Source organism: Oryctolagus cuniculus, chromosome 2 (genome assembly GCF_051225735.1).
Source record: "Oryctolagus cuniculus isolate XC-2025 breed Fujian yellow rabbit chromosome 2, ASM5122573v1, whole genome shotgun sequence".
Taxonomy (NCBI): domain Eukaryota; kingdom Metazoa; phylum Chordata; class Mammalia; order Lagomorpha; family Leporidae; genus Oryctolagus; species Oryctolagus cuniculus.
In genome coordinates, this window is record NC_142868.1 from 98104082 (window position 1) to 98117355 (window position 13274).

The 13274-nt window shown below is 41.3% G+C and overlaps 1 pseudogene; it reads right to left on the reverse strand.

Annotated features, from left to right (window-relative positions):
• Positions 1-346: 346 nt before the first annotated feature.
• On the reverse strand, positions 347-1474 carry LOC149127918 (NIF3-like protein 1 pseudogene; annotated as a pseudogene).
• Positions 1475-13274: the final 11800 nt, after the last annotated feature.

Below are 13274 nucleotides of genomic sequence, written 5' to 3' on the forward strand. Positions count from 1 at the left end.
AACTGATTTTAGTTGATCTTTCTTAATATTTGCTCTTCATTAATGATAGTTCAGTTATTTCCTTATGAACTATAAAACATTTGTTGAACCAGATAAACTAGAAAAGATAATATAAGGGCAGTTCAAAAGGTTTGCAGAAAATGGAGTTAAAAGTTGTTTATTTTGTGAAATTTTTAATCTATGCAGTTTTCTCAAAATAAACATTTCCATGAACTTTTTGAAGCATCCTCATACATCTTAAGATACTCTTCCAGAAAGATATATCAACTCCACTGACTCATGTTACACATCCACATGAGTGGAGATGCAATCTGTAGGTTGTATCATCTTGATGTTTCTGTATGCCTTATACCACACAAAGAAGATCCCTGTCTGTCTCTGACAAGTTAATATTAATCTTATTCTCCAAGTGGGCACCCAGAATATCACAAAGGTCAGAAGGAAAGCCTTTTCAGTGTTACTGTGTTCACAGAGGATGGCATTTATTCCTTAGGAAGTAGCATCCAGACCATCATAATGGGACATTCCACTGTGAGGTACAGGTCTGCTTCCACATCCTGTAGGATGCTGCTCCCAGAACCAGCACACAGGGCCACAGCCTTGACTCACGATGCTAAGGTCCTTCCTACCCCAAGAGCTAAGTAAATATGAGTTAGTTTGAGATATCTTTTGATTCGCTCAATCATGGTTGCCAGGGCAACTGATTCATCCAGGGTGCATGATCGACCCATTCCAGTATGTAGAGCAAAGGCTTCTGCAGTGACAGAATTTCAGTTCTCTGGTAAAGTTATCTGTTTTGAGAGAGCTGAGCCATCACCTGCATCAAAGTCTTCTCAGTACAATTCAGGCTGATCCTTATTTTTCTCTTCATCAATCCTAGCAGAAAAAGAAGTGACAGGAACACCTTCAACTTCTCTCACTGCAGACACAACTTTGTCCATATCTTGGGTATGCTTAATGTTGAATTGTACTCAGTGGTTCCCTCTATAGGATAGTCATGAGTTTTGGAAGGATATATATGCCTGGATGTGCAGGCTCCAAGCCCTTTGGAAAACCACTTTTTCAATCCCTGGGGTGCAGCATCATAGGCTGTGTGAAGAGAGTAGATGCCAACTCTGTTCTCCAAAGTCTGGAACACCAGGCGCTCCTTCCAGGACATCCAGGTAATATGCTTTATGTGTAGGAAAATAGGTGGAAGGTAGGAAAAGATGAGATCTGCCTTCTTATGCAGAGCCTCCTCCATCACCTTCTCAGTCAAGTCATTGGTCAGGAAGAGTGTATTTATAGTTTGTGGTGGGCTTGGTTCCACCAGCAATCCAATACTGTTCCAACTCTCAGCAGAAGACAGGGATGCAAAGTCATTCAAGGAGGAAATGAGAGTCTTCAGACCCATGAAGAAACAGGAAGAATTGCAGTTCAGAGATTACATAAACCAGACTGTCATGGGGACCAGGCGTAAGCAAGATGACAACATACAGCAATTTTTGGGCAAAACTCAATTTGAGTCCAGGTACATCTCCATAGCCTTTAATCTGTCTTTTTACATTGGCTTTTGTTTTCTAAACATCATTTTTCTTTTTTTTTCTTCTTTTTTTTATTTAGTAAATATAAATTTCCAAAGTACAGTTAATGGATTACAATGGCTTCCCCTCCCCATAATTTCCCTCCCACTCACACCCCTCCCATCTCCCGCTCCCTCTCCCAGTCAATTCACGTCAAGATTCATTTTCAATTATCTTTATATACAGAAGATCGATTTAGTATATATTAAGTAAAGATTTCATCAGTTTGCACCCACACAGAAACACAAAGTGTAAAATACTGTTTCAGTACTGGTTATAGCATTAATTCACATTGGACAACACACTAATGACAGACACCACATGATAAACATAATTTTTCAAGTTGTTGTATACTTGGATCACAGAACAATTTGTAAGATGAATTTTTTAACGTGCATTGCTAAAAATGTTCTGCGTGAAGCTAATTGTCAACTTTATTAAGGAGGATTGCTTTCTGTCCACCTAGTGCAAAAATAAAATCAAGTAATGAAAAAAATGAGTTTACAAATTTAAAGGCAAAGAAACAGAAAGATCTGAAATTAGACCTGATAGAAAATGAGGAGTCCAACAAAAATCCCGTTATGTTGATTTAAGACATGGCTGGCTTGTACTAATACCATATACAAATAAAAAAGAAGAATGAATGCTGCAAGTTTCATTTGAGATTCATCAAATGTGAGGTATTATTTGAACAGCTACAAAGAAGCATTCAAGATGGAGAAGGAACTATAGTCTAAAGGTCATGGAAGACCTTCATACTGGAAAGAGAAGTGTCTGATTACAGATGGCAAAATCAGTCAGTCAGAATCAGAGATTGGGATGAATGGGAGATTAGAGGGAATACCTCAATTGGTAATGTTAAGGAGAATGCAGATGGTTTCAGGAGGAAAATACAAGAAACCATCAGTGGAGTTTTGATAGAAACAGAGAGGAATTACCAGGGGAAAATAATATATAGTGCTTTCAAATATGACAAAGAAAAACATTTAAAGGGGCATTATGCATTTAGTGTAGTGGTTATGATGCCTGTTTTTTTTGACAGGCAGAGTTAGACAGTGAGAGAGAGAGAGACAGAGAAAGGTCTTCCTCCCATTGGTTCATCCCCAAATAGCCATTACAGCCATCGCGCTGTGCCAATCCAAAGCCAAGAGCTAGATGCTTCTTCCTGGTCTCCCATGTGGGTGCAGGGGCCCAAGCACTTGAGCCATCATCCACTGTCTTCCTGGGCCACAGCAAAGAGCTGGACTGGAAGAGGAGCAACTGGGACAGAGCTGGCACCCCAACCAGGACTAGAACCTGCAGTACTATTGCCGCAGGCTGAGGATTAGCCTAGTGAGCTGCGTTGCTCGCCTATGATGCCTATTAAGATACCCTGGTTCTACTTTAGAGTGCCTGGAAGTGACTTCCAGAATCAATTAATTAGGCTTCTATCACACCTCTGAGAGACTGGGACTACATTTCTGGCTCTTGTATTCAGTCTTGGCCCAGGTCTGGCTGCTGTGGGTGTTGAGGAATGAATTAATGAAAAAAAGTGTTCTCTCTACCTATATGTCTCATTCTACCTAGCTCCCTTTCTCTTGAAGATAAAAATAGTTTTAGACATGACAAAAGATTCAATTAATGCAATGATTAGAGAATAGCCTTTGGCTCTCACTATAGTTTATGTTACTGGTGTTTCAGGACTTCAATTAAGACTAATTTGAAACCAGTGCCACGGCTCAATAGACTAATCCTCCACCTAGCGGTGCCAGCACACTGGGTTCTAGTCCCGGTCAGGGCGCCAGATTCTGTCCCGGTTGCCCCTCTTCCAGGCCACCTCTCTGCTATGGCCCGGGAGTGCAGTGGAGGATGGCCCAAGTGCTTGGGCCCTGCACCCGCCTGGGAGACCAGGAGAAGCACCTGGCTCCTGCCTTCAGATTGGTGCAGTGTGCCGGCTGCAGGGCACCGGCCGCAGCAGCCATTGGAGGGTGAACCAATGGCAAAGGAAGACCTTTCTCTCTGTCTCTGTCTCTCTCACTGTCCACTCAGCCTGTAAAATAAACAAAAGACTAATTTGAGTAGGTTAAAATTCAAATGTATAATAGAATGATTTTCCTGAAAATATAACATTAAAAAGTGTCTGCACAACCTACATTAATAGACTGAGAGAAATGCATGGAGAGTTATTTAAGGCCACACAATAGATTCTGTCCTCCACATACTCCTGGTCTTATCTATACATAAGTACAGGCTCCAAAAGCTCTCAAATATCATACTGTTTTAGCAATTCCAAAATAACCTAAATAACCTGTTTATGTTTTTTTTTAATTTGACAGGTAGAGTTAGACAGTGAGAGAGTAGTCTTCCTTCTGTTTGTTGGTTAAGCCCCCAGATGGCAGCTATGGATGGCACTGTGCTGATCTGAAGCCAGGAGCCAGATGATTCCTCCTGGTCTCCCATACAGGTGCAGGGGCCCAAGCACTTGGGCCATCCTCCACTGCCTTCCTGGGCCACAGCAGAAAGCTGGACTGGAAGAGGAGAAACCAGGACTAGAACCCATATGGGTTCTAGTGCCCATATGAGATACTGGCACCACAGGCGGAGGATTAACCAACTAAGCCATGGCACTGACCCCTGTTTATGTTTTAACACTAGGTAATTCTTGGCTCTGCAGCATATTGAGTGTTTATTTCCAGCCTTGAACTAAAACACTATGCACAACATCATCTTTATGACTCATAAAGGTTCTGTTTCAGAATACATCTCATAGGTATTTAGCAAATTTCCTCTTAATTTTTAAATTGAAATGTAACAAATATGTCTTTTTGCTATAGCATCAGAAAGACAAGAGACTCTCTAAAGCCATACCACCCTGAACCTCCCAACCCCAATCTCATCTGATCTTGGAAACTAAGATGGGTCAGGCCTGGTTAGTACATGGGTGGGAGAAAGACAAGATACTAATTTGCTCTCAGCTTACATGGCTCTATTGTCTTTTAACCATGCCAACTTTATCTTGTTCATGTGCATTCTCTAATGATGAATGTTGTGTTTGCCTTTCCATTTTAATTAACAAATTTTCATAGAGGTCCTAAAGCACAATATAAAATGAACTGAGGAATGATGAAGTAAGCAAGTTACTGAGATATATTAATTTCTCTGGTCTTAGAAACATGTAGACATGTAGAAGTCAATAGAACTATACCTGGAAGAGAAAATGAAAGTAGGTGGTAGTGAGAGAACTGGTCAGGATTGTACCTACATTCCACTGTGCAAAACAAGATTATGATAGAAATGTATACAGACTTACAGATAGATAAGCTGGAAGAACAAAAACAATAAACCTCCCTCTGCAATAATAGTGTTTTACCCGTGATTACAGGCTGGAAAGACATTCTTGAAAGGGCACTCACAGTTTATTAATTGGTAAAGATTAAACACAACTTAGTTTCATGAAGACACTCATTTGCTACTGGTTTTGTAAAAAAAATAAAGTTAGTAAAGATAACATAATTTTAAGAATTATTATCCAAATAAATTACAGAATTCCAAAGAAAGATCATGAGTCTCTCACAACTGAACAATGGAAAAATAATTCAATGATATTAACTATGTTCCTCTTAATACAGGGATACCCTTGGGATGCCATGTTAGCATTTTTCAATAGAGTATCTCCAGATTTTATATACCTGAAATTCCATAAAAAGCATGCATGTTGGAGGATTCCAAGATGGTGGAATAGGGAAGCGCATATACTAGTGGTAACTAGTTTCAAAAAGTGTTGGAAGTACATTATTGGGGAAGAGTTAGAGAAAACAGTGGTGGAAATTCTACAGGAGAGAAACACCATGGATCAGTGTGGAAGATGCAGACATGCAGCATGAACACAGACACAACATGATGCCAGCAGCCAAGAGGAGGAGAAAGCACCAGCTTTGGAGAGTGAGGTGAGATCAGACTGCAGCAACCCATACCACTGGTGATATAGACAGAGCGAGACTTTGACATGAGTCTGGCCTGGAGCTCTGAGGGGAAAGTGTACCCACTGACCCAGTAAAAAACTAGGGGGGGCATGTTTCTCTCACTACATTCACTAAGCAATGGTGCCCAATATCAGTTGAGAGAAGATGGGCACTAATTTGGACAGAAACAGAAGCTCTTGTGCACGTGCCCAGCACCTGGCTGAGACAAGATGCCATCTACTACCAGTACCAGTGGCAGCAGCTTCAATGTATGCAACTTGCAACTGGTGGGGAGAAGGAAGCATTTGGTTGGTGGCTATTGTGCATGTGTGAGATCCAGAGATTCTAACAGAAGGAAAACTCCATGTTTCACACTGACTTTGAGTCTGGCTGGGCAAGTTGACTAGAGTCTGTGCACCCACATATTACTGAGGTCCCCCCAATCTCTCAACATGTCATGGGCTCCAGTGCTCAAACTGTTGAGGCTCTGGGAATGTCTCTGCCTCTCTGTGAATGAGACAGTCTAGCAAGGTGGATCAAATCCTCAGCACCCATTGACAGTGGGAGCCCTGTGTGCTGAGACTGTGGAAACTCTGTGACTGCATAATAAGGCACAGGATATAGCTGGTTCTCTGGACAACCAATGTGAACTGCTCTATAGGCACTTATCAAAAGAGAAAATTTTAAAAACCACAGGCAAGTGAAAAATGCTCAATATCACTAGTCACCAGAGAAATGCAAATCACAATCACAATGAAGTTTGACCTCACCCCTGTCACAGTGGCTCTCATACAGAAATCAACAATCAACAAATGCTGGACAGAATGTGGGGAAAAGGCATCTTAATCAACTTTTGGTGGGAAAGTAAACTAGCATAGCTATTGTGGAAGACATATGGAGACACGTCAGAAACTTGAATGTAGATATACCATATGACTCAGCAATCTTAATCCTGGGAATTAATCTAAGTGAAATGAAATAGGCATATTAGGGGCCAGCACTGTGGTACAGTAGGTTAATGCCCTGGCCTGAAGTACTGGCATCCCGTATGGGCACCAGTTCTAGTCTTGCCTGCTCCTCTTCTGATCCAGCTCTCTGCTATAGCCTGGGATAGCAGTGGAAGATGGCCCAAGTCCGTGGGCCCCTGCACCACATGGGAGACCTGGAGGAAGCTCCTGCCTTCTGGCTTCAGATCAGTGCAGCTCTGGCCATTGCAGTCATCTGGGGAATGAACCAGCGGGTAGAAGACCTCTCTCTCTGTCTCTACCTCTCTCTGTAACTCTGTATTTCAAATAAATTAATTATATATTTAAAAAAAGAAATAGGCATATGAAAGAGCTATCTGTATCCTCATGTTCATTGCAGCTCAATTAACAATAGCTAAGATATGGATTCAACCTAGATGTCCATCAACTGATGACTGGATAAAAAAACAACTACTCAGCTATAAAATATAATGAAATCCTTTGTTTTGCAACACAATGAATACAATGAAAAACCATTAAATTTAGTGAAATAAGCCAATTCAAAAAAGACAAATACCTTATGTTCTCCTTGATCTGCGGTAACTAATAGAGCAGCAAAAAATGGAATGTATAGGAGTGAAATTGACATTTTGAGAGTTTATGATTGTTTATAGCCCTTGTCTCTGCTGCTGAACAACAGTGCTGTACTCTTTACTTAGTATACGGTGAATCTTAAGAGTAAAAAGTCCACTGAAAGTAGATCAGTGTAGAAAGTAAGAGAAGTAGGGCTGACACTGTGGTGTAGTGGGGAGAACTGTGCCCAGTTTCAGTCCCGGAGGCTCCACTTCCAGTCCAGCTCCCTGCTAATGTGTCTGGAAAAGATCAGATCACTCAGGGGCTTGGGCCCCTGTAACCACGTGGGAAACTTGGAAGAAGCTCCTGGCTCCTGGCTTTGGACCAGCCCATCTCCAGCCATCGCAGCCATGTGGGGAGTAAACCAGTGGATTGAAGATCTCTCTCTGTCTCTTCCTTCCTTTGTCTTTGTAACTTTGCCTTTCAAATAAAAAATGAATGGATCTTTAAGGAAAAATAAGACAGGGAATTAGAGAGAAAGGATGAGAGGGGATGTGTGGGTGGGAGAGAGGATAAGGTGGGAAGTATCACTATGTTCCTAAATCTGTATATATGAAATATGTGAAATCTGTTTACCTTAAATTAAAAAAAATTAAAAACTTACATTTAATTTCAATAGCTGTGAAATAGAATAACTACAATAAAAAATTCTACTTGTAGGCCAAATAAATTGGAATAGTAATAAAAATGCAATATGATTTTAAAAATGGTCTGACTTTAACATGTATCGTCCCAGATGATGTATTGAAAACCTAATACCTGGGACTCGTGCTGTGGCACTGTGGGCTGAGCCTCTGCCTGTGGTGCCAGTATCCCATATGTTACCAGTTCATGTACTGGCTGATCCTCTTCCAATCTAGCTCTCTGCCACTTGAGAAAGCAGTGGAGAATGACCCAAGTGCTTTGACCCCTACATTGATATAGGAGACCTGGAGGAAGCTCCTAACTCCTAGGTTCAGACTGGCCAAGCTCCAGCCATTGTCACCATTTGAGTAGTGAACCATCAGATGGAAGACCTTTCTCTCTGCCTCTCCCTCTCTCTGTCTGTAGCTCTACCTTTCAAATAAACAAAATCTTTAAAAAAATCCCCAAGACAATAGTTTCAACCCTCAGGAACAGATTGACACCAATTTTGAAAGGACCTTGAGGTGATAAGTTTTATCTCTTACACTCTCTCTCATCATGTGATGACTTCTGCCAAGTTAAGTAACAAGAATATGGCCCTCTCCTGATGGGGCCTCTTGATCATGGACTTCTCATATGACTGTAAGATACACTTTTTCTTTATAAATTACACATTGTACACTGGTTTTGTAACAACACAAAACAGACTAAGACTGAAAATAGATCAATACATATTTTCTCATCTTTAGGAAAGAGAGAAGGAAAATGGAGAGGCAGCATGTGGCTTAGCAGGTTAAACTGCTGCCTGGAGTGCTGGCATCCTATTTGGGAACTGATTCTAGTCCTGGCTTGCTTTACTTCTGATAACTCCTTATTAATATGCCTGGAAAAGGAACAAAAGATGCCCTAAGTACTTGAGAGTGTGCACTCATGTGGGAGAATTGCATGAAGATCCTGACTCCTGGCTTCAGCTTGACCCAGCCCTGGACATAGCAGCCATTGGTGAGTGAACCAATGGATGGAATATTCTCATTCTCTCTCTCTCTCTCTCTCTCTCTCTTTCTCTCTCTTTCTCTCTCTTTCTCTCTCTCTCTTTCTCTCTTTCTCTCTCTCTCTCTCCTTGTCTCCTCCCCTCTCTCTGTAATACTGCCTATTAAATAAATTAATCTTTAAAAAAAACAGAACACTAGCTTCTGGAGGACATCATGTTAATTAAAAAAAAGAGAAGGAAAATGCACAGAACTTTAGAAAGCCATGAGAGTATTAATTTTTTATTTTAAAATTCTTTAAAGATTTATTTATTTGAAAGTCAGAGTTACACAGAGAAAGAAGGAGCAGCAGAGAGAAGGGTCTTCTACCTGCTGGTTCACTCCCCATCTGGCTGCAACAGCTGGAGCTGCACTGATTTGAAGCCAGGAGCCAGGAGCTTCTTCCAGGTTTCCCAAGTAGGTGCAGGAGCCCAAGGACTTGGGCCATCTTCTATTGCTTTCCTAGGCCACAGAGAGAGCTGAATTGGAAGTGGAGCAGCTGGGACTTGAACCGGTGCCCATATGGATGCCAGCACTGCCAGCAACAGGCTTACCGGTTATGCCACAGCACTGGCCCCATTTTTTTATTAATTTAGTTCATGTCTGTTTTCTAATGAGAATAGGGAAGGATTTTTTTTTAATATTTATTTATTTGAAAGGCAGATTTACAGAGAGGCAGAAGGAGAGGGAGAGGGAGATGGAGAGGGAGAGGGAGAGAGAGAGAGAGAGAGAGAGAGAGAGAGAGAGATAGAGAGGTCTTACATCCACTGGTTCACTCCCCCAAGCAGCTACAAACAGTCAGAGCTGAGGCAATCTGAAGCCAGGATCCAGAGCTTCTCCTGGGCCTCCCATGTGATTGCAGCGTCTCAAGGACTAGGGTCATCTTCCACTGCTTTCCAAGGCCATAGCAGAAAGCTGGATGGGAAGTGAAGCAGGCAGAACTTGAACCAGCATCTATATGGGATTCCAGCACTGCAGGCAGTGGCTTAACCCACTATGTCACAGTGCCAGGCCCATGAGATTATTTAGCAACCAACGTAAGAAGCATACTTCAAAGAGTTTGCAGAAAATTGAATTGAAAATAAGAGAAGACTGAAAATAAGCTTAAGAATAATTAAGTAATAACCTTACTGGAGAAAAATTAATTTTCTTTAATCTTGGAAATATATAGATGTACTTATGATTGTAACTGGAAGAGAAGATGAATGGAGAGAGTTGTGATTGGTTCACCCTTCGATTCCAATGTGCAAAATAAAATTATTATTGAAATGAATTGGAAGTGGAGTATCCAGGACTTCAACTGGTTCCCATATGGGATGCTGGCACTGCAGGCAGTGGCTTTACCCACTATGTCACAGTGCCAGCCCCTATGTATAAATCTTATGGCATCAGTAGAGACATTATGTCATATTATCCATTCTACATGAACAGGGAATGGTGATGTGAATATGTGAAAATACTCAATCCATGCATGATGATATAAAGTATTCATGGACAAAAATTGTGTAACTTTTAGATATAGAAAGATACACATATTAAGTGATTTTGTAAAGATGAGTTTAGTTAGACCACTATAAATACACTAGTCATATGCTCTGTCAGATGCAGCCATAGGATCTTCCCCACTGTTTCCAGCTGCTCTTCTGGGAAAGAAAATCTGCTTCATTTGCAGGATACTTAAGTCCAGCACTGGAGGAAGCATAATTGAAAGAGCCCACAGCTGAGATAAAGGCATAAAGACACTTGCTTCCATGTGAGAGTGACTGAGAATACTGTCTTGATTGCATAAAAGTCATCATGAAGAGGATCAAGGACCTCTGCATCTCCAAGTGTATTTCTACCTCCCAGCTGTGAACCCAGAATAGGGCATCCATTGATTAAACAATGATTCCATACTTCTGTGTGGTGCTTCTCTGTTTAACATTGCCTGCTGAAATCTTGTCCCCATATACCTTTTTTTTTTTTGACAGGCAGAGTGGACAGTGAGAGAGAGAGAGAGACAGAGAGAAAGGTCTTCCTTTTGCCATTGGTTCACCCTCCAATGGCCGCCATGGCTGGCGTGCTGCGGCCGGCGCATCACGCTGATCTGATGGCAGGAGCCAGGTGCCTCTCCTTGTCTCCCATGGGGTGCAGGGCCTAAGCACTTGGGTCATCCTCCACTGCATTCCCTGGCCACAGCAGAGAGGTGGCCTGGAAGAGGGGCAACCACCGGGACAGAATCCAGTGCCCCAACCGGGACTAGAACCCGGTGTGCTGTCACCGAAAGGCAGAGAATTAGCCTAGTGAGCCGCAGCACCGGCCCCCCATATACTTTTACCCAGCATGATTTGTCTTAATTTTTTCACTTCTCCCTGAGAATATTCAACAATTTGCACACTGTGCTCTACATTTGACACACTGATAGCACTTTCTTTTTGTGTGCACTGTAAGCCTGATAAATTGCTCTAATGATTTTTATTATTTCATCATTGTAAAAATGCCAGTATCATGTTGTTTAATAAGTTTGGCATAACACTGAAAGGTGTTTGACACTGAAGACACTGTGTTTTTGCTTGCTAGTATTACCTAGGTTGGGAGTAGTGATATCTTCTGATTATACCTTCAAATTGAACTAAAGAGAGCCTAAATTCTAAAACAGGAATAAAATTGCTAATAGTGGAGGTGAAGCTGATGAGAAGGAAGACAAGATTGTGCACTCTGGTGGTGTGAGTGAGGTGTTTATGGGTGATCTGTTCCTTATATAAAACCTGCTGCTGCAGGTTTGCCAAGTTAGGTACCACTCAGTAACCTTCTTTCATGTATCTTTAAGAATTCTGTCTCAAATCTCTCCCTTAATTTCACTTTCACAGTTATGGAAAACAAAGTTTTGAACAAAGCTGATGGTTATGGATTTAAATTATTTGCAGAAATTCTTTCTTTCTAATGCATGGATCACTGATGCTGAAAGTTTCCTCTTATCTCTCCCAGCAAGAATCCTTAATGGCCCACACTGCTGCTGGTGCTGTAGAAACTTACAGTGCTGAAGGTGTAGTCCGAAATTGAGGCTGTCATGATGAAATTCTCTGAGTGCACTATTTTAATATTAGGCAGTGGGTTAACGCCCTGGCCTGAAGTGCCAGCATCACTTATGTGCGCCGCTTCAAGACCTGGCTGCTCCACTTTTGATTCAGTCTCTGCTATGGCCTGGGAAAGCAGTAGAAGATGGCCCAAATTCTTGGGCCCCTGCACCCATAAGTGAGACACAGAAGAAGCTCCTGGCTCTTGGCTTCTGATTGGCACAGCTCCAGCCATTATGGCCAATTGGGGAGTGAACCATTAGATGAAAGACCTCTCTCTCTGCCTCTCCTCTCTCTGTGTTACTCTGACTTTTGAATAAATAAATCTTTTTTTAAAAAGTTATTTGGCATATCACCTTTACTATAAAAATCACATCTGAGCAAGTTTTCGGCTCTGGATGCAACAGACTGTCACTGGCTAAGTGGTAATTACAGTGTAATGACATCTTCCAGATGTCAGCAGAACCCACCAGCACAGCCCCTTCTCTGTGATGACACCACTCCACATGCCCACCGCTCTCCTGCATGCTGCTCTTGAGCTCTAGCCTTTTAGTTTGCAACCAACCAACCACAGTTGGCTCTAATCACACATGTCATGTTGCAAATATCACATGTTTGAGAAAGAACTTACTGTTACAGACCCACTGGTGTTTGGGGACAGGGATGGCTGAACACACCCTGGCACCTGCTGCTAAGAAGTGACACAAAGGGCCCCAGATCTCAGAGCTTGCCCTTTGAGTGTTTACAGCATCTCTTGGTTTGGTTTGAAGAGGTCAATTATTTCTGAGTTTTCAGTCCAGCGATCTGACAGCTACCAAGAAATTAATTCTCCCATTCCTTAATCAGGCATTTGAAATTTATTAGCAATATGTGTATTTCTTCATCTTTGAATAATGACTACTTCTCTGAAGAGAACAGTGAGAGACACCAGGCAGGTTTTCTCTGGTAGGGTAAATCATACTTAGTAATATATGATTCAAATTAGTAGATCATTTTCCATTTTGACTTAAAGATCCTACCAGTTTCTGCTTACTACGTTGTCTTCAGAACTCTTTCACATTAAATATGACTAATATGCATTTCCATATTTTGAAAGAGAGTATACAAACATCTCACAGCTTTTAATAAAACTTTCCTTTTCCCTTTTGCAGCAAATAGGCAAAGTCAGTTCAACACACCAGTATGAGAGGGGGAAAAAACTCAACAAATTAAAATAATATTCAAACCACAGCATTAAGTATATCTACATCCAGCTCAGCATCAACATTTATAATATATCAATAATTTTATCAGATTTTCTCTGTAGGGAACCTTTTTTAATATGTTCAGATTATTTACAACTGTACAAGCAAAGCACACTCCCAAAGTGCACATATTTAATACGGTATCAACTATTTGCTTTTACAGGATTTTTCAACAATCAGAAAAAAGATCACCTGTTTAAGATCTTTAAGGTATATTACAA